The sequence below is a fragment of the Balaenoptera physalus genome (assembly GCF_965194825.1).
Source record: "Balaenoptera physalus genome assembly, chromosome: X".
NCBI lineage: Eukaryota > Metazoa > Chordata > Mammalia > Artiodactyla > Balaenopteridae > Balaenoptera > Balaenoptera physalus.
The window spans coordinates 45150817-45169905 of NC_138903.1; the positions used below are offsets into that span (position 1 = coordinate 45150817).

Sequence of the window (19089 nt, forward strand, 5' to 3'; positions counted from 1 at the left end):
TGTGCGAGGGCTTTCTCTAGTTGCGGCAAGTGGGGGCCACTCTTCATCGCGGTGTGCGGGCCTCTCATTATAGCGGCCTCTCTTGTTGCGGAGCCCAGGCTCCAGACGCGGAGGCTCAGTAATTGTGGCTCACGGGCCTAGTTGCTCCACGGCACGTGGGATCTTCCCAGGCCAGGGCTCGAACCCGTGTCCCCCGCATTAGCAGGCAGACTCTCAACCACTGCGCCACCAGGGAAGCCCATAGTATGTCCTTCTTCATACTTCCTTTTGACTTACCTTGTTTCTTTAACTGTTTGAACTATACATTTAATTAATTTTTATTATTTTTAGTTGTTATTTATAATTTTAAATTATTTTAAATGTTATTTAATTGATAAAAAGTGTAAAACTTTGAATTTTCCTCTAACCATGCTTTTCATGTATAACAAAGATCCTGATATATACTAATTTCACTATCTTTTAAAAAAATTCCATAATTATCATTTCTATTTATTCTCTCACTCAAGTGTTGTTTAATAGGTGGTCAATTAATTTTCAGGAAGGAATGTCATTTGAAAATGAACAGAGGGACTTCCCTGGTGGTAGGTACAGTGGTAAAGAATACGCCTTCCAATGCAGGGGAAAGGGGTTCGATCCCTGGCGGGGGGGAACTAAGATCCCACATGCCATGGGGCAACTAAGCCCACATGCCACAACTACTGAGCTCGCGCGCCTCAGCAAGAGAGCCCGAGTGCCGCAAACTACAGAGCCCACATGCTCTGGAGCCCGTGAGGCACAACTACAGAGCCCACACACCCTGGAGCCCGCGAGGCACAACTAGAGAGAGAAAACCCACACGCCACAACTAGAGGGAAAGCCTGCATGCCACAACTAGAGAGAAGCCCAAGCGCCACAACGAACAGCCCGTGCACTGCAATGAAAGATCCCGCATGCCACAACTAAGACCCGACACAGCCAAAAAGATAAAGAAAATAAATAAAGTAAACAAATATAAAAAATATTTAAAAATGAACAAAGACTCAGATATAATATCAAAGGCCTAACATTTGTGTCAACTGAGTCTCAGAAATACAGAAAAAGAGCCTACTGTTAAAACATTATTAGATATATCAATTGCTAAAAGCTTCTCCAAATTGGTAACAATCACAAACCAACCAATTTAAGATCAGGAAACCTCAAACAAAATACCTCATAGGAATACATGCCCACATTCAACATAATCAAACTGCTGAAAAACAACACAAATAAAAAACATTGAAGCAGACAGAACAAAAAATGATACATTACCAATAGGAGAACAATAATTTGAATAGCTGTGTATTTCTCATCAGAAACCACAGTGGCTAAAAGGAAGCAAAAATCTTTTCAAGTGTTAAAGAACTGTCAACCCAAAATTCTATATCCAGAAAAAATATCTTTAATGAATGAGCAATAAATATAGACATTCCATGAAGAAGGAAAACTAAGAGGATTCACTGCCAATAGACATTCTCTGAAAGAAATATTAAAGGAAGTTTAGACTGAAGAGAAATAAAACCAAAAAGAAACTTGGAATATTGAAAATAAAGAACAAGAGAAATGATAAATATTTGGGTAAATAAAATGAACTAATCTTCACATCTACTATTCTTTAAAATATGTTTGATGGTTGAAAGAAAAAATTGTAACATTGTTCAAAGGGATTTTCAGTGTATTCATATGTAATATATAAGACAAATATAACAAAGGGAGAAATAAATGGATTCATAAGGTGTTAAAGACTCTATACTCCACTTGAAATGAAAAATATGGATTATAAGTAGATTGTAAAAAGTTAAGTATCTATACGGAAATCCCTAGAACAATCACTGAAATATTTATACAAAGATATAAAGTAAAAAACATAACAGGTAAATTAAAATGGAATACTAATAAATGTTTAAACAAAAGAAGGCAATATGAGGAAACAGAGGAATATAGATCGAGGGAAGAAAGAGAAAACGTTTAAATTTAGATGTAAATCCAAGCATATTAATAAAGACGCAGACGTAGAGAATGGACTTGAGGACACAGGGAGGGGGAAGGGTAAGCTGGGATGAAGTGAGAGAGTGGCATGGACTTATATATACTACCAAATGTAAAATAGATAGCTAGTGGGAAGCAGTTGCATAGCACAAGGAGATCAGCTCAGTGCTTTGTGACCACCTAGAGGGGTGGGGTAGGGAGGGTGGGAGGGAGACGCAAGAGGGAGGAGATATGGGAATATATGTATACATATAGCTGATTCACTTTGTTATAAAGCAGAAACTAACACACCATTGTAAAGCAATTATACTCCAATAAAGATGTTTAAAAAAATGTTTGGAAAGTCACTAAATAAATGAATGATTTCAGCCTTCAACAATCATAAATAGAAAACCTTGGGGAAAGAGGAGAATCTGACTTCAACACTTAGTACATCATATTATTCAAATGTTAAGTTTTCAACAAAAACCCACAAGGTATAAAAAACAAACAAACAAACAAAAAAACCCCAGAAAACTATGGCCCATTTACAGGAAAAGAAAAAAAAAAAAAAAACCTAAATTGAAAGAACAATCCCTGAGAAATTCCAGACTTTTGAATTACTAAAAAGACAAATACTTCATATCAACTGTATTAAATATGATCAAAGAGTTAAGGGAAACCATAGACAATGAACTAAAGGAAATCAGGAAAACAATATATGAACAAAATGAGAAAATCTATGAAGAGATAGAAATTGTATAAAGGAAACAAATAGAAATTCAGGAGCTGAAAGGTACAGCAGTGGATTCATGAAAATATTCACTAGAGCAATTCAGCAGTAGATCTGAGCAGGCAGAATAAAGAATCAGCAAATTTGAAGATAGAACAATTCAAATTGTCCAGTCTAAAAGAAGAGTGAAAAATAATGAAGAACAGTGAAGAGAGCCTAAGGAACCTGTGGGGTATTATCAAGCAGAGCAACATACACATTATAGGAGTCCAAGGAGGAAGAGAGAGAGAAAAGGACAGAAAGAATATTTGAAAAAAATACTAGCCAAAAACTTAAGAAGTTTAATGGAATACATGAATCTACGTATTAAAAAGCTCAAAAAACTCCCAGTAGGATATACTCAAAGAGATCCACACTGAAATACATTTTAAGCAAACTGTCAAAAGACAAATATGAACAAAGAACTGTGAGTGTAGCAAGAGAGATATGACTCTTCACATAAAGGATATTCTCAATAAGATAAATTTATGATTTCTCATCAGAAGCCATGGAGGACAGAAGGCAGTGGGATGACACTTAAAATGCTGAACGAAAAAAACTGACAAAAATTCTACATCCAGCAAAACTATCCTTCAAACATGAAGGAGGAATTATGACACTCCCAGATACACAAGTGCTGAAGGAGTTCATTATGTGTAGACCTGCCCTACAAGAAATGTAAAAGGGGGTCTATCAAATTGAAATGAAAGGACACTACATAGTAACTCAAAGCCATTTTTGAAGGAATAAAGTTCTTCATTAAAGGTAAATACATGAGCAAATATGAAAGACAGTAGTATTGTAATTTGTTTTTTATGTACAGTTTTTATATCCTATAGGATGTAGAAGGGAAATGCATAAAATAATTATAAATTGATGTTAATGGTTACACACTAAATAATGATGTAATTTGTCACATCAATAACATAAAATGGGGGAGGTGGAGCTGTAAAGGAGTAGTGTTTTTGTATGTGATTGAAGAGGAGTTGATATTAATTTTTAAAAGACTGTTATAATTTTAGGATGGGATGTTATATGAAATCCCATGGGAACCTCAAAGAAAATATCTATAGAAATACACAAAAAGAAATGAGAAGGGATCAAATATGTCACTACTAAAAACTAACTAAACAAAAAAGAAGCCAGTAATGGAAGAAATGAGGGACAAAAGGAGTTCTCATTTTTATATCTTAGATCAATACACACAAAGACACTTTAGCTATAAGGACACCTATCGGTTTAAAATTAAAGGATGAAAAAAGATATTACATACAAAGAGTAAACAAAAGAGAGCAGAGAGTTTATACTAATATCAGACAAGATAGACTCTAAGTTAAAAATTTAAAACTGTTACAAGAGGCAAAGAGGGACATTATGCATAGATAAAAGGGTCAATTTTGCCAGATGTAACAATTATAAACATATATGCACCAAACATCAGAGTCCCAAAATAGGCAAAGTAAACATAGACAGAATTGAAGAGAGAAATAGAGAGCTCTGCAAAAGTAGTAGGAGACTTTAGTACCCCACTTTCAATAATGGATAGAACACCCAGACAGAAAATCAACAAGGAAATAGAAGACTTGAGCAACACTGTAAATTAATTGAACCTACAGACATATGAAGGCTACACCACCCAACAACAGCATAATAAACATTTTTCTCAAGTGTACATGGAATATTCTCCATAATAGATGCATATGTTAGGACACAAAACAAATCTTAATAAATTTAATAGACTGAAATCATACAAAGTACCTTTTCTGATCACAATAGAATCAAAGTAGAAATCAGAAGCAGAAGGAAAACTGGAAAATTCACATATATGAGGAAATTAAACACCACACTCTTAAACAACCATGGGTTGAAGAAGAAAACACAAGTGAAATTATAAAATATTTTGAGACAAATGAAAATAAAAACACAACCCCCAAACTTATAGCATGTAGTGAAAGCAGTGCTAACAGGGAAGTTTATAACTGTAAATGCTTACATTAAAAAGAAGAAAGATCTCTAATCAACAACCTAACTTTACACCATAAGGAATTTAAAAAGAACACACTAAATCCAAAGCTAGCAGAGGATGGAAATAACAAAGACTAGAGCATTGATAAATAAGATAGAAATAGAAGAACAATAGAGAAAATTAATGAAACCAATAGTTGATTTGTCCAAAGATCAACAAAATTGATGAAGTTTTAGCTATACTAAGAAAAAAGAGAAAAGACTGAAATAAATAAACCTGAAATGAAAGTGGAGCTATTACTACCAATTTTACAGAAATAAAAATAATTATAACATAATAAAGGCCACATATGACAAGCCCACAAATACATCATATTCAATGGTGAAAAGCTGAAAGCTTTCCTCTAAGATCAGGAAAAAGACAAGGATGCCCACTCTTGCCACTTTTACTCAATATAGTAGCAGAAGTCCTAGTCAGAGAAATTAGGCAATAAAAAGAAAGAAAAGCCATCCAAATTGGAAAGGAAGAGGTAAAACTGTCACTATTTGCAGATGACATGATATTATATATAGAAAGCCTTAAAGACTCTACAAAAAACTGATAGAACTAACAAATTATTTCAGTGAAGCTACAGGATACAAAATCAATATACAAGCATCACTTGCATTTCTATACACTAATAGAAAACTATCAGAAAGAGAAATTAAGAAAGCAATCCCATTTCCAACGGCATCAAAAGGAATAAAATACTTGGGAATAAATTTAAATAAAATACTTGGGAATAAATTTTTACACTGAAAACTATAAGACTTTGATGAAAAAAACGGAAGACACAAATAAATTGAAAGATATTCCATGCTCATGGAACAGAAGAATTAATATCCACACCACACAAAGCAATCTACAGATTCAATGAGATCTCTATTAAACTTCCAATGACATTTTTCATAAAAATAGAAAAAAAATCCTAAAAATTTGTATGGAATCACAAAAGATCCCAAATAGCCAAAGCAATCTTGAGAAAGAACAACAAAGCTGGAGGCATCACACTTCCTAATTTGAAACTATATTAAAAAATTATAGTATTCAAAACAGTATGGTATCATCTTAAAAACAGACACATAGATCAAGGGAACAGAATAGAAAGCCCAGAAATAAATCCATGTATACATGGTCAATTAATCTCCAACAAAGGAACCTGGAATATGTAATGAAGAAAGGAAAGGATAGTTTCTTTAAAAAATGGTGCTGGGAAAACTGGAAGCCATTGGAAATGTTCCTCAAAAAATTAAAAATAGAACTACCATATAATCCAGCAATCCCACTTATGGTTATATACCTGAGGACATGAAATCACTATCTTGAAGAGATATCTGCATTCTGTGTTCATTGCAGCATTATTTACCATAGCCAAGACATGAAAACAACCTACATGTCCACTGATGACTGCGTGGGTAAAGAAAATGTGGTATATATTTACAATGGAATATTATACAGCCATAAAACAGAAGGTAATCCTGCCACTTGCAACAACATAGATGGAACTTGAGTTCGTTATGCTAAGTGAAATAAGTTAGACAGAGAAAGACCAATAATGAATGACCTCATTCATATGTGGGATCTAAAAACAAAAACAGAAACAACTGAACTCAGGGAAAGAGAGAACAGATTGGTGGTTGCCAGAGGTGGGGAGTGAGGAGTGGGGGAGATGAGTGAAGGTGGTCAAAATGTACAAACTTCTAGTTATAAGATAATTAAGTCCTGGGGCTGAAATTACAGCATGGTGACTATAGTTAGCAATCTTGTACTGTGTATTTGAATGTTCCTAAGAGATTAGATGTTAAAAGTCCTCATCACAAGACTTTGATATCACTTTGGTATACACAAGTATTTATTTCTAGGCTCTCTATACTATTCCATTGGTCTATATGTCTGTCTTTATGCCAGTACTATACTGTTTTAATTTCTGTAGGCTTGTTTTAAGTTTTGAAATTGGCAAATGTGAGACCTCCAACTTTGTCCTTGTTTTTCAAGATTGTTTTGGCAATTTGAAGTCCCTTGAGATTCCACATGAATTTTTAGATTTATTTTTCTATTTCTACAAAAAATATTGGGATTTTGATAGGAATTGCATTGAATCTATCAATCACACTCGGTAGTATTGATTTCTAACAATATTAAGTCTTCTAATTCATGAACACAGGATGTCTTTCCATTTATTTGTGTCTTTAATTTCTTTCAGTGATGTTTTATAGTTTTCAGTGAGCAAGCCTTTCACCTGCTTGGTTAAGTTTATTCCTAAGTATTTTGTTGTTTTTGATTCTATTGTAAATGGAATTGTCTTCTTAATTTACTTTTAGGATTGTTTATTCTTAGTATATAGAAATACAACTGATATTTGTGTGTTGAATTTGTATCCTGTAACTTTGCTGAATTTATTAGTCCTAACAGATTTTTTTTATAGAATCTTTTGGTTTAATAGCATTATGTTGTCTGTATATCATCAAATTATTTTTGACAAGTGTGCCAAGACCATTCAATGCAGAGAGAACAGCCTTTTCTACCATTGGTTTTGGGAAAACTGGATATCCACAAGCAAAAGAATGAACCCTTACTTTACACTATATCCATCAAAATGGATCACAGACCTAAACATAAGAGCTGCAACTGTAAAACTCTTAGAAGCAAATATAAGGGGACAGCTTCATGTCATTGGATTTGGTCTTTTTTTTTGGATATGACACCAAATGCACAGGCAACAAAAGAACAAAAACCAGATAAATTGGACTTCATGAAAATTAAAACCTTTTGTGCATCAAAGGACGCTATCAACAGAATGAAAAGGGAACCCACAGAACAGAAGAAAATACTTACAAATGTATCTAATAAGGGATTAATAGAATATGTAAAGATCTCCTACAACTCAACAGCAAAAACAAAAACAACTAAAAATAGGCAAAGAACTTGAATAGACACTTATCCTGAGAAGATGGATTAATGGCCAATAAGCACATGAAAAGATGCTCAGCATCACTAATCATTAAGGAAATGTAAATGAATTCCACAATGAGATAGCAGTTAACATTCATTAGGATGGCTATTACCAAAAAAAAAATGGAGAATGAAACACTTCCTTTGTCTCTCCCCTTCAATCTACAACCAGTAAATCATCCATAATTCAACAAAGGTTCCTCTGCCCAACACACCAGAAGCCAGAAAGTTCTACACATCTGTAGATCTAAAGGTGGGTGGACTAGAATACATAGAGGAGGCGGAACCAGGGTGAACAGTGGAGGCTGTGCCTGCAATCCCAGCCCCTCAGGCACAGTGATGGGCCCCTCAGCCCCAGAGAACCTGGTAGCAGTAGCGGAGACAGCACACATGACTCCAGCCTCCCAGTGACAGCAGCGCTCTCTACCACAGGAACCAAACAGCAGTGGCAGCACAGCCTGCAATCCCATCCTCCCAGCCACAGAGGCACCTGCCACTCCAGCCCCCCAGCCCACAGTGGCTGCACCTTCAAACTTGACAACTCCAGATGTGGCAAAGGCATGCCCCCGAACCTCCCCCTCTCCCTGAGGCAGTGGAGCCTGCAACCCAGGCAACCCAGACACAGTGGAAGCACCCACCAACCCAGTGCCCCAGGCGGCAATGCCATCAACAGCAGTGACACTGGCAGCAACAAGGCACCAGCAACCCCAGAGGCACAAGCAGTGACAAAGAGGGCATCAGATGACACCTCTGTCAGAGGTAGTAGAGTGTAGAAAGTGTAGATTCTCAAATATACCCAGAGGCAGCTCAGGTAGGAGAAACCAAAAACTTGTGCTTTAGCGCCACCTACTGAAAAACAAAAGAAAGCCCTCTAATCACTAATCTCTTGAATTGTTAGAATCAAGTAAAAAAAAAAAAAGAACTATGTAAAGAAGATAGGTGTTTGTTATTTCTAATGTACCAGTAGAGGAACCACTCATCAAACACCATGAAAAACCACAGTAACATGGTATCACAAAAAAAAGACAAAACTCCAGAAACCAAACTTAATATCATGGAATATTGCAATCGAACTGAGAGAGAATTCAAAATAGCTGTCATGAAGAAACTCAATGAGCTACAACAAAACTCAGAAAGGCAGTTCAATGAGCTAAGGAGTAAAATTAACAAACAGAATGAATACCTTACCAAAGAGATTGAAACTAAAAAGAACCAAATAGAAATTCTGGAGCTGAAGAACTCAATAAATGAAATGAAGACTGCACTAGAAATCATTGGAAATAATGCCAACAGTATGGAAGAGAGAATTAGTGAGCTTGAAGACAGAAATCTAGAAATGATACAGGTATAAAAGGAGAAAGAACTAAGAACTAAAAAAAAGAAGAAAGAAAGAAAGGAAAGGAAGAAAGGAAGAAAGGAAGAAAAGAAAGGAAGAAAGAAAGGAAGAAAAGAAAGAAAGAAAGAAAGAAAGAAAGAAAGAAAGAAAGAAAGAAAGAAAGAAAGAAAGAAAGAAGGAAAGAAAGAAAGAAAGAAGGAAATTCTATGAGACTATCTGACTTCATTAGAAAGGTCAACATAAGGATAATTGGTATCCCAGAAGGAGAAGAGAGGGAGAAGGGAACAAAGAGATTATTTAAAGAAATAATAGCTGAGAACTTTCCAAACCTGGGGAAGGAATCGGGTATTCAAGTCCATGAAGCTAATAGAATACCTAATTACCACAACACAAACAGACCTTCTCCAAGACATTTTAAAACTGTCAAAAGTCAATGACAAAGAAAGAATTTTAAAGACAGCCAGGGAAAAAAGAAAGGTAATCTACAAAGGAACTGCCATTAGGCTACCAGCAGATTTCTCAGAAACTCTACAGGCCAGGAGAGAGTGGAATGACATACTCAAAATACAAAAGGATAAAAGCTGTCATCCAAGAATACTCTATCCAGCAAAGTTATCCTCCAGATATGAAAGAGAAATAAAGGCTTTCCCAGACAACCAAAATGGAGGGAGTTCATAACCACTAGACCTGCTTTACAAGAATTGTTGAAAGGAGTTCTTCTACCTGAAATGAAAGGGCAAGAGTACACAAAATTTTGAGTAAAATGATAAATAGAATCAGAAAGTTGCAACTCTATATAAAAGTATGTTCTTAAACAATTATAGCATAAAGCTTAAAGGAGAAAAAGCAATAAAAATAACTATAGCTAATTCAATTTGGCAACTAACTCACACCATAAAAAGAGATAATTTGAGGCAACAGAAATATAAAAGGGAAAGAGGAAAATGAAGGAAGCCACATAGGCAAGTGAAAATAAGATGCTATCAACAGAAAAACGACTATTTTATCTATGATATGTTTTATACAAACCCCATGGTAACCATGAAACATACATCTAGAGCAAAGACACAAGACATAAAAAAAAAATAAACTGAGAAAAACATTGGAGAAAACCACTAAACTAAAATGGAAGACAGAAACACAAGGAAAAATAAACAATGGAGATATAGAATAACCAGAAAACAAAAGATAAAATGGCAGTATTAAGCCCTCATGTATCAATAATCACCCTAAATGTAAATGGATTTAATTCACCAGTCAAAAGACACAGAGTGGCTGGAAGGATTAAAAAACAAGACCCAACTATATGCTGCCTCCAGGAGACTCAGCTCTAAAGTCAAATACAGGTTCAATGGGAAGAGATGGAAAATGATACTCCAAGCAAATGACTGCCAAGAGAAGCAAGCGTAGCCATATTCATATCAGAATAAACAGACTTCAAGCCAAAAATGGCAACAAGACACAAAGATGGACACTATATAATGATAAATGGGACAATTCATTAAGAGGACATAAAAATTATTAATATATGTGCAGCCAACATCAGAGCACCAAAATATAAACAGCAATTATTAACAGACCCCTAAAGTGAGAAAATGACAGCAACACAATAACAGTAGGGGGCTTTAACACCCAATGGAAAGATTATCCAGACAAAAAGTCAAGAAGGAAATAGTACCTTTATTTTTTTTAATTTTACTTATTTATGGCTGTGTTGGGTCTTTGTTGCTGCGTGCTGGCTTTCTCTAGTTGTGGCGAGCGGGGGCTACTCTTCATTGTGGTGTGAGGGCTTCTCATTGCAGTGGCTTCTCTTGCTGTGGAGCATGGGCTCTAGGCATGCGGGCTTCAGTAGTTGCAGCACACGGGCCCTAGAGTACGCGGGCTTCAGTAGTTGTGGCATGTGGGCTCAGTAGTTGTGGCGTGTGGGCTCTAGGGCACACAGGCTTCAGTAGTTGTGGTGCATAGGCTCAGTAGTTGTGTCTTGTGGGCTCTGGAGTGCAGGTTCAGTAGTTGTGGCTCACAGGCTTAGTTGCTCCATGGCATGTGGAATCTTCCCAGACCAGGGACCGAACCTGTGTCCCGTGCATTGGCAGGAAGATTCTTTTTTTTTAATTATTTATTAATTATTTTTATTTTTGGCTGTGTTGGGTCTTCGTTTCTGCGTGAGGGCTTTCTCCAGTTGCGGCGAGTGGGGGCCACTCTTCATTGCGGTGCACGGGCCTCTCACTATCGTGGCCTCTCTTGTTGCGGAGCAGAAGCTCCAGACGCTCAGGCTCAGTATTTGTGGTTCACGGGCCCAGTTGCTCCGCGGCATGTGGGATCTTCCCAGACCAGGGCTCGAACCCGTGTCCCCTGCATTGGAAGGCAGATTCTCAACCACTGTGCCACCAAGGAAGCCCGGCAGGAAGATTCTTAACTGCTGTGCCACCAAGGAAGTCTGGAAATAGTACCTTTAAATGAAACAATAGGCCAGATGGACTTCATAGATTTGTAGAGAACATTCCATCCAAATGCAGCAGAACACACATTCTTGTCAAGTACACATGGAACATTCTCGAGGATAGACCAAATATTGGGACATAAAACAAGTCTCAATAAATTTAAGAATATTGAAATCATGTCAAGCATCCTTTCCAACCACAATGGTATAAAATTAGAAATCAACTACAAGAAGAAAGTTGAAAAAATCACAAATATGTGGAGACTAAACACCATACTACTGAACAACTATGGGGTACAATGAAGAAATCAAAGGAGAAATAAAAAAATACCTGAAGAATGAAAATGAAAATGAAATGAAAATGAAAATATGGCATACCAAAATCTATGGGATGCTGCAAAAGTGCTACTAAGAGGGATTTTATAGCAGTGCTACTAAGATGGAATTTATAGAGGCCTATCTCAAGAAACAAGAAAAATCTTAAACAAACAATCTAACCTTACAACTAAAGGAGCTAGAAAAAGAACAAGCAAAACCCAAAGTTAGTAGAAGGAAGCAAACAATAATGATTAGAGTGGAAATAAATGAAATAGAGACTAAAAAGACAATAGAAAATATCCATGAATCTAAGAGATAGTTCATTGAAAGGATAAACAAAATTGACAAACCTTTATCTAGATTCACTAAGGAAAAAAAGAGAGAAGGCTCATATAAATAAAATCAGAAATGAAACAGAAATTACAACATATAACACAGAAATACAAAGTATTATAAAAGAATACTATAAACAGCTATATGTCAACAAACTGGACAACCTAGAAGAAATGGATTATTTCATAGAAACATTCAACCATACGAGACTGAATTACAAAGAAACAGACATTCTGAATAGACTGATCACTAGTAAGGAGATTGAAACAATAATCAAAAATCTCCCCAAAAACAAAAGTCCAGGAACAGATGGTTTCATAGGAGAATTCTAGCAAACATTCAAAGAAGATTTAATACCTATCCTTCTCAAACTCTTCTAAAAATTGAAGAGGGAACATTTCTCAATTCATTTTATGTAGCCAACATTACCCCGATACCAAAACCAGACAAAGATACCACAAAAAAGAGAAAATTATAGGTCAATATCTCTGATGAACACAGATGCAAAAATTCTCAACAAAATATTAGCAAACTGAATAAAATCCATTAAAAGGATAATATGTCATGATCAAATGAGATTCATTTCAGGGATGCAAGGATGGTTTAAGATCCACAATTCAATCAATGTGATACATCACATTAACAAAAATGAAAGATAAAAAATCATATGAGTATCTCGATAGATGCAAAAGAGCAATTGATAAGATTCAACACCCATTTATGATGAACACTCTCAAAAAAATGGGTATAGAAGGAACATACCTCAATAAAGGACAAATATGACAAACCCACATTGAGTAACTTCATACTCAATGGTGAAAAACTGAAAGCTATCCCTCTAAAATCAGGAACAAGACATGGATGCCCACTCTATGTCCCAATTCAACATAGTATTGGAAGTCCTAGCCAGAGCAATTAGGCAAGAAAAAGAAATAAAAGGTATCCAAATTGGAAGGGAAGAAGTAAAACTGTCACTATTTGTGAATTGCATGATTTTATATATAGAAAACCCTAAAGACTCCACCAAAAAATCTATTTGAAATAATAAATGAATATAGTAATGTTGCAGGGTACAAAATCAATATACAAAAATCTGTGTGTTTCTATACACTAACAACAAGCTAGCAGAAAGAGAAATTAAGAAAACAAACCCATTTATTGATACAATTGCAACAAAAAGAATAAAATACCTAGGAATAAATTTAAACAAGGAGGCAAAAGACCTGTACACTAATAAATATAAGACATCATTGAAAGAAATGGCAGAAGACACTAAGAAATGGAAATATCTGTGCTCATGGATTAGAAAAATTAACATTGTTACAATGTCCATATTACCTAAAACAATCTACAGATTCAATCAAATGCCTATCAAAACCACAATGACGGGGCTTCCCTGGTGGCGCAGTGGTTGAGAATCTGCCTGCCAATGCAGGGGACACGGGTTCGAGCCCTGGTCTGGGAAGATCCCACATGCCACGGAGCGACTAGGCCCGTGCGCCACAACTACTGAGCCTGCGCATCTGGAGCCTGTGCTCCGCAACAAGAGAGGCCGCGATAGTGAGAGTCCCACGCACCGCGATGAAGAGTGGCCCCCACTTGCCGCAACTAGAGAAAGCCCTCGCACAGAAACGAAGACCCAACACAGCCATAAATAAATAAATAAATAAATAAATAAAATTAAAAAAAAAAAAAAAAAAAAAAACCACAATGACATTTTTCACAGAAATAAAACAAAAAATCCTAAAATTTATGCAATAACCAACGCCAAAGCAATCCTGATAAAAAAGAACAAAGCTGGAGATATCACACTCCCTGGTTTCAAATCATACTACAAAGCTACAGTAATCAAAACAGCATGGCATTGACAGAAAAATAAACACACAGATCAATGGAACAGAATTGAGACCCCAGATAAACCCACACATATATGGTCAATTAATTTATAACAAAGGAGCAAAGAACATACAATGAAGAAAGGATAGTCTCTTTAATAAATGGTGTTGGGAAAACTGTACAGCCACATGCAAAAGAATGAAACTAGACCCCTATCTTACACCATACACAAAAGTCAACTTAAAATATATTAAAGACTTGAATGTAAGACCTGAAACAGTAAAACTCCTAGGAGAAAACATAGGCAGCATACTCGTTTACATTGGTCTTAACAGTATCTTTCTGGATGTCTCCTCAGGCAAGGGAAACAAAAGCAAAAAAGTAAAGAAATGGAAATACACCAAACTAAAAATCATGTGCACAGCAAAGGAAACCATCACCAAAATAAAAAGACAACCTACCAAATGGGGGAAGATATTTGCAAATTATATGTCCAATAAGGGGTTAATATCTAAAATATATAAAGAACTCATACAGCTCAACAATAACAAAAAAACGAACAACCTAATTTAAAAAATGGGCATAGGAGCTGAATATAGACATTTTTCCAAAGGAGACATACAGATGGACAACAGGCACATGAAAAGACATTCAGCATCACCAATTATTAGGGCAATGCAAATGAAAATCACAGTGAGATATCACCTCATACCTGTTAGGATGGCTATTACCAAAAAGGTTATAAATGACAATTGTTGGCAAGGATGTGTGGAAAAGGGAAACTTTGTGTACTGTTGGTGGGAATGTAAATTGGTGCAGCCACTATGGAAAACAGTATGGATATTCCTCAAACAATTAAAAATAACAACTACCACATGATCCAGCAATTCTACTTCTGGGTGTTTATCCCAAGAAAACAAAATCACTAATTTGAAAAACACCCTTATGTTTATCACAGCATTATTTACAATACCTAAGATATGGAAACAACCTAAGTACCCACTGATGATGAATGAATAAAGAAGATGGGATTTATACACACACACACACACACACACATATATACACACAATGGAATACTAGTCAACCATAAAAAAAGATTAAATCTTGCCATCTACAATGACATGGATGGACCTTGAGGGTATTACACTAAGTGAAATAAGTCAGACAGAGAAAGACAAATGCCATATGATTTCACTCATATGCGGAACATAAAAATTTTTAAATGAACAAATACAAATAAATGAACAAATCAAACAAAACAAAAACTAAAACATAGATACAGAGAACAAAGTAGTGTTTACCAGAGGGGAGGGGGTATAGGGGGAGGGCAAAATGGGTAAAGGGGGTCAATTGTATGGTGATGGATAGAAACTAAACTTTTGGTGGTTAGCATACTGTAGTATATACAGAAGTCAAAATATAATGGTATACACATGAAACATATAATGTTAGAACCAATGTTACCTCAATGAAAATTATTTTAATTATTAAAATTATTTTAGTTATTTAATTTAAAAATTTTAATCGAGAAAACAAATTTGGTAAGGATGTGGAGAAAGTGCAACCCTTGTGCATTGCTTGTGGGACCGTAAAATGGTGCAGCTGCTGCAGAAAACAGTTTGGCTGTTCCTCAAAAAATTAAAAATAGAATTAGTGTATGATCCATTAATTCCACTTCTGAGTATTTACCAAAAAGAACTGAAAGGAAAGGCTTGAACAGATTATTGTACACTCATGAACATAGCAGCATTATTCACAATGGCCAAAAGGTTGATGTAACCCTCAGTGTTGTCTATCAACATATGAATGGATAAATAAAAGGTGGTATATACAGACAATGGAATATTATTCAGCCTTAAAAAGATAGAAAATTCTGACACATGCTACAACATGGATAAATCTTGAAGACATTATGCTAAGTGAAAGAACTAGTCAGAAAATGACATTTTGTATGTTTACACTTATATGATTTACTAGTGTAGTCAGATTCATAGAAACAGAAAGTAGAATGGTGGTTTACAGGGGCTGAGGGAGAGGGGAATGCATAGTTGTTTAACAAATACAGAATTTCCGTTTGGAAAGATGAAAAATTTCTGGAGATGGATGGTGGTGATGTTTTCACAACAATGTTAATGAACTTAATGCCGCTGAACTGTACATTTACAACTAGTTAGAATGGTTAATTTTACCTTATGTTACCACAATTTTTTTTTTTTTTTTACATTTGTAGCAAGTATTACTATCAAACTCCACTCATTGGGCCAGAGACCCTTGTGATGTTAGCGAAAAACTTGCCCCTCATGTAGCACACTACCTACACTTGTGAGTTCATCAGCCAGTGGCCTCAACTCCAACACAATTTTTAAAAATAAGTCACATTGTCCCAAAATACAAAAGTCAAAAAAAAAAGAAAAGCTCTTTCTCCCTAACTTTTGAGATGCTTGAGGATCTCACGGTCAGAGAATTTTCCCTATGCAATAGTCTCTTTCCCCCCTCTTGGAAAAATCCTTACCTATAAAAAATAGTAATCAACTATGTAAAACAAAGATCATAATAACATATTTTAGGTTTTATGTCACATGTAGAAGTAGAACATAGCAATATTAGCATAAAGTTGGAGGCAAAAGAAATGAAAGTAGAATATTGCATGGTTTTTATTTCATACATGAAGCAGTACAGTATTATTTAAAGGTTGATTATGATAAGTAACATTTTTTTAAAAACCTTCCAAGAAAGAACTCTTTCAGCTCAGATCACTTTACTGGGGAATTCTACCAAATATTTAAAGAAGAAATAATACCAATTTTTTACAAGCTTTTCTAGAAACTTGAAGAGGAGGTAATACTTCCCTACTCATTCTCTGAGGCCAGCAATACAATGGTACCAAAACCAAGCAATGATGTTTCAAGAAAAGAAAACTACAGACCAACTATTTCATGAATACAGATGCAAGCATTCTTATATATAAATATGATAATACATCATGTTCATGCACTATTTTAAGCACTTTAATTACTCAGAATAATCTTTATATGGTAGGTGGCTACATCTTATAGGTAACAACATCCACCTACAAGAAATTCAAATAACTTGCCCAAGGTCATAGTCTGAGAGCCTGGACAGACAAGAAATATTAGCCTTTCTAGTCTGCCCTCATCTGACTCCATGACAAGTACTGAAAAGTTCATGTTAACAGAAACCAACATCTTCCAAAACCTCCCCTCCCCAGGCTGTCCACTGAATATGTATTTTGCTACCACTGGGGACAACTTACTTATCTATCCAAGTAGCAACTCTTCATCCAACTATCAGTATCTGCTCAGATATACATAGAACATGCATTGAGTCTTTGCCATGGACATTGTTTTACATATTTAAAAACAAATACATGATAAATTTAAATAGTTGTATTTTAAAAATTTATATAGTTATAAATGGCTATATTTATAGTAGCAGGTTAGATTATAGGTGAAGTTTATATAGAGTGAATTCCTGCATATAAACCAACACAAATTTTACTTTTCCTTGAAAAAATTTTAAAAATAAATAAATAAATGGCTTAACTAGCCTATCACACTAAGCATCCATGCTAGGATCAAAGGGAAGTCTAGTCTTCTTGGGGTCTTAACACGCCTCGTTGTAAAGACAGGGATTTTAATAGGGTGTGTATGTGGCTTTAAAATAAACTTGCTTTCATGGGTAGAACTGCAAAATTTTCAGTGATATGCAGTTTATCAAGAGATAACCAAAGAATGTTCCAAGAGCATGCTAGTTGAGGTTTACTGTTGAAAAATGGCAGTATTTCTATATAAAAATGTGTAACTTTTTTCATTTAAAGTGAAAATTTTGTTTTCTATGTAATGAAATATGATCCAGAGACTATTTTGAGGTATGTATAAATCATTTGTGTGCTGAATGAGTTAAAGCATTCTCAACAAGTTCAGATCTTTTTTTGCTCATAATGCTGAATTTTAAAATTTTTAACATATATTTGTACCTCTAGTTTTGGCCAAAATGCAATAGCCCCATTACTTCCTGGTTCTACCTCTTACAAATAAAAATCCAAAGATAAAACAAGCATAGGAAGATTCTGAAAGATGGAAATAAGAAAGCAGACTGCCACAGAACCTCAGGACTTGAGGTACAAGACAGTGGTGAGGTCCCTGGGTTTTCCTTTTGCATGCCATATATCCCAGACAGAGTGCTGGAGAAACCTGCCATCTGGAAATGCCAACAGTTGCAGATAACAATTTTTATTATAAAATTAAAAACAATGGTAAATGGGAGTGTTTCCTTAATTTCTCTTTCTGATTTTTCATTGTTAGTATATAGGAATGCAAGAGATTTCTGTGCATTAATTTTGTATCCTGCTACTTTACCAAATTCACTGATTAGCTCTAGTAGTTTTCTGGTGGCATCTTTAGGACTCTCTATATATAGTATCATGTCATCTGCAAACAGTGACAGTTTTACTTCTTCTTTTCCGATTTGGATTCCATTTATTTCTTTTTCTTCTCTGATTGCCGTGGCTAAAACTTCCAAAACTATGTCGAATAATAGTGGTGAGAATGGGCACCTTTGTCTTGTCCCTGATCTTAGAGGAAATGGTTTCAGTTTTTCACCATTGAGAATGATGTTGGCTGCGAGTCTGTCATATATGGCCTTTATTATGTTGAGTTAGGTTCCCTCTATGCCCACTTTCTGGAGAGTTTTTATCATAAATCACTGTTGAATTTTGTCAAAAGCTTTTTCTGCATCTATTGAGATGATCATATGGTTTTTATCCTTCAATTTCTTAATATGGTGTATCACATTGATTGATTTGCATATATTGAAGAATCCTTGCATTCCTGGGATAAACTCCACTTGATCATGGTGTATGATCATTTTAATGTGCTGTTGGATTCTGTTTGCTGGTATTTGCATCTATGTTCATCAGTGATATTGGCCTGTAGTATTCTTTTTTGGTGACATCTTTGTCTGGTTTTGGTATCAGGGTGATGGTGGCCTCACAGAATGAGTTTGGGAGTGTTCCTCCCTCTGCTATATTTTGGAAGAGTTTCAGAAGAAGAGGTGTTAGATCGTCTCTAAATGTTTGATAGAATTTACCA

The 19089-nt window shown here is 35.4% G+C and overlaps 1 long non-coding RNA gene across 1 annotated transcript; it reads right to left on the minus strand.

Annotated features, from left to right (window-relative positions):
* Positions 1-994: 994 nt before the first annotated feature.
* Positions 995-16182, minus strand: LOC309651960. Its single transcript, XR_014258501.1, has 2 exons — positions 13864-16182; positions 995-13535 (listed from the first exon to the last, which is right to left on the minus strand). It is a non-coding gene; the product is annotated as an uncharacterized lncRNA (long non-coding RNA).
* Between the last annotated feature and the right edge of the window lie 2907 nt (positions 16183-19089).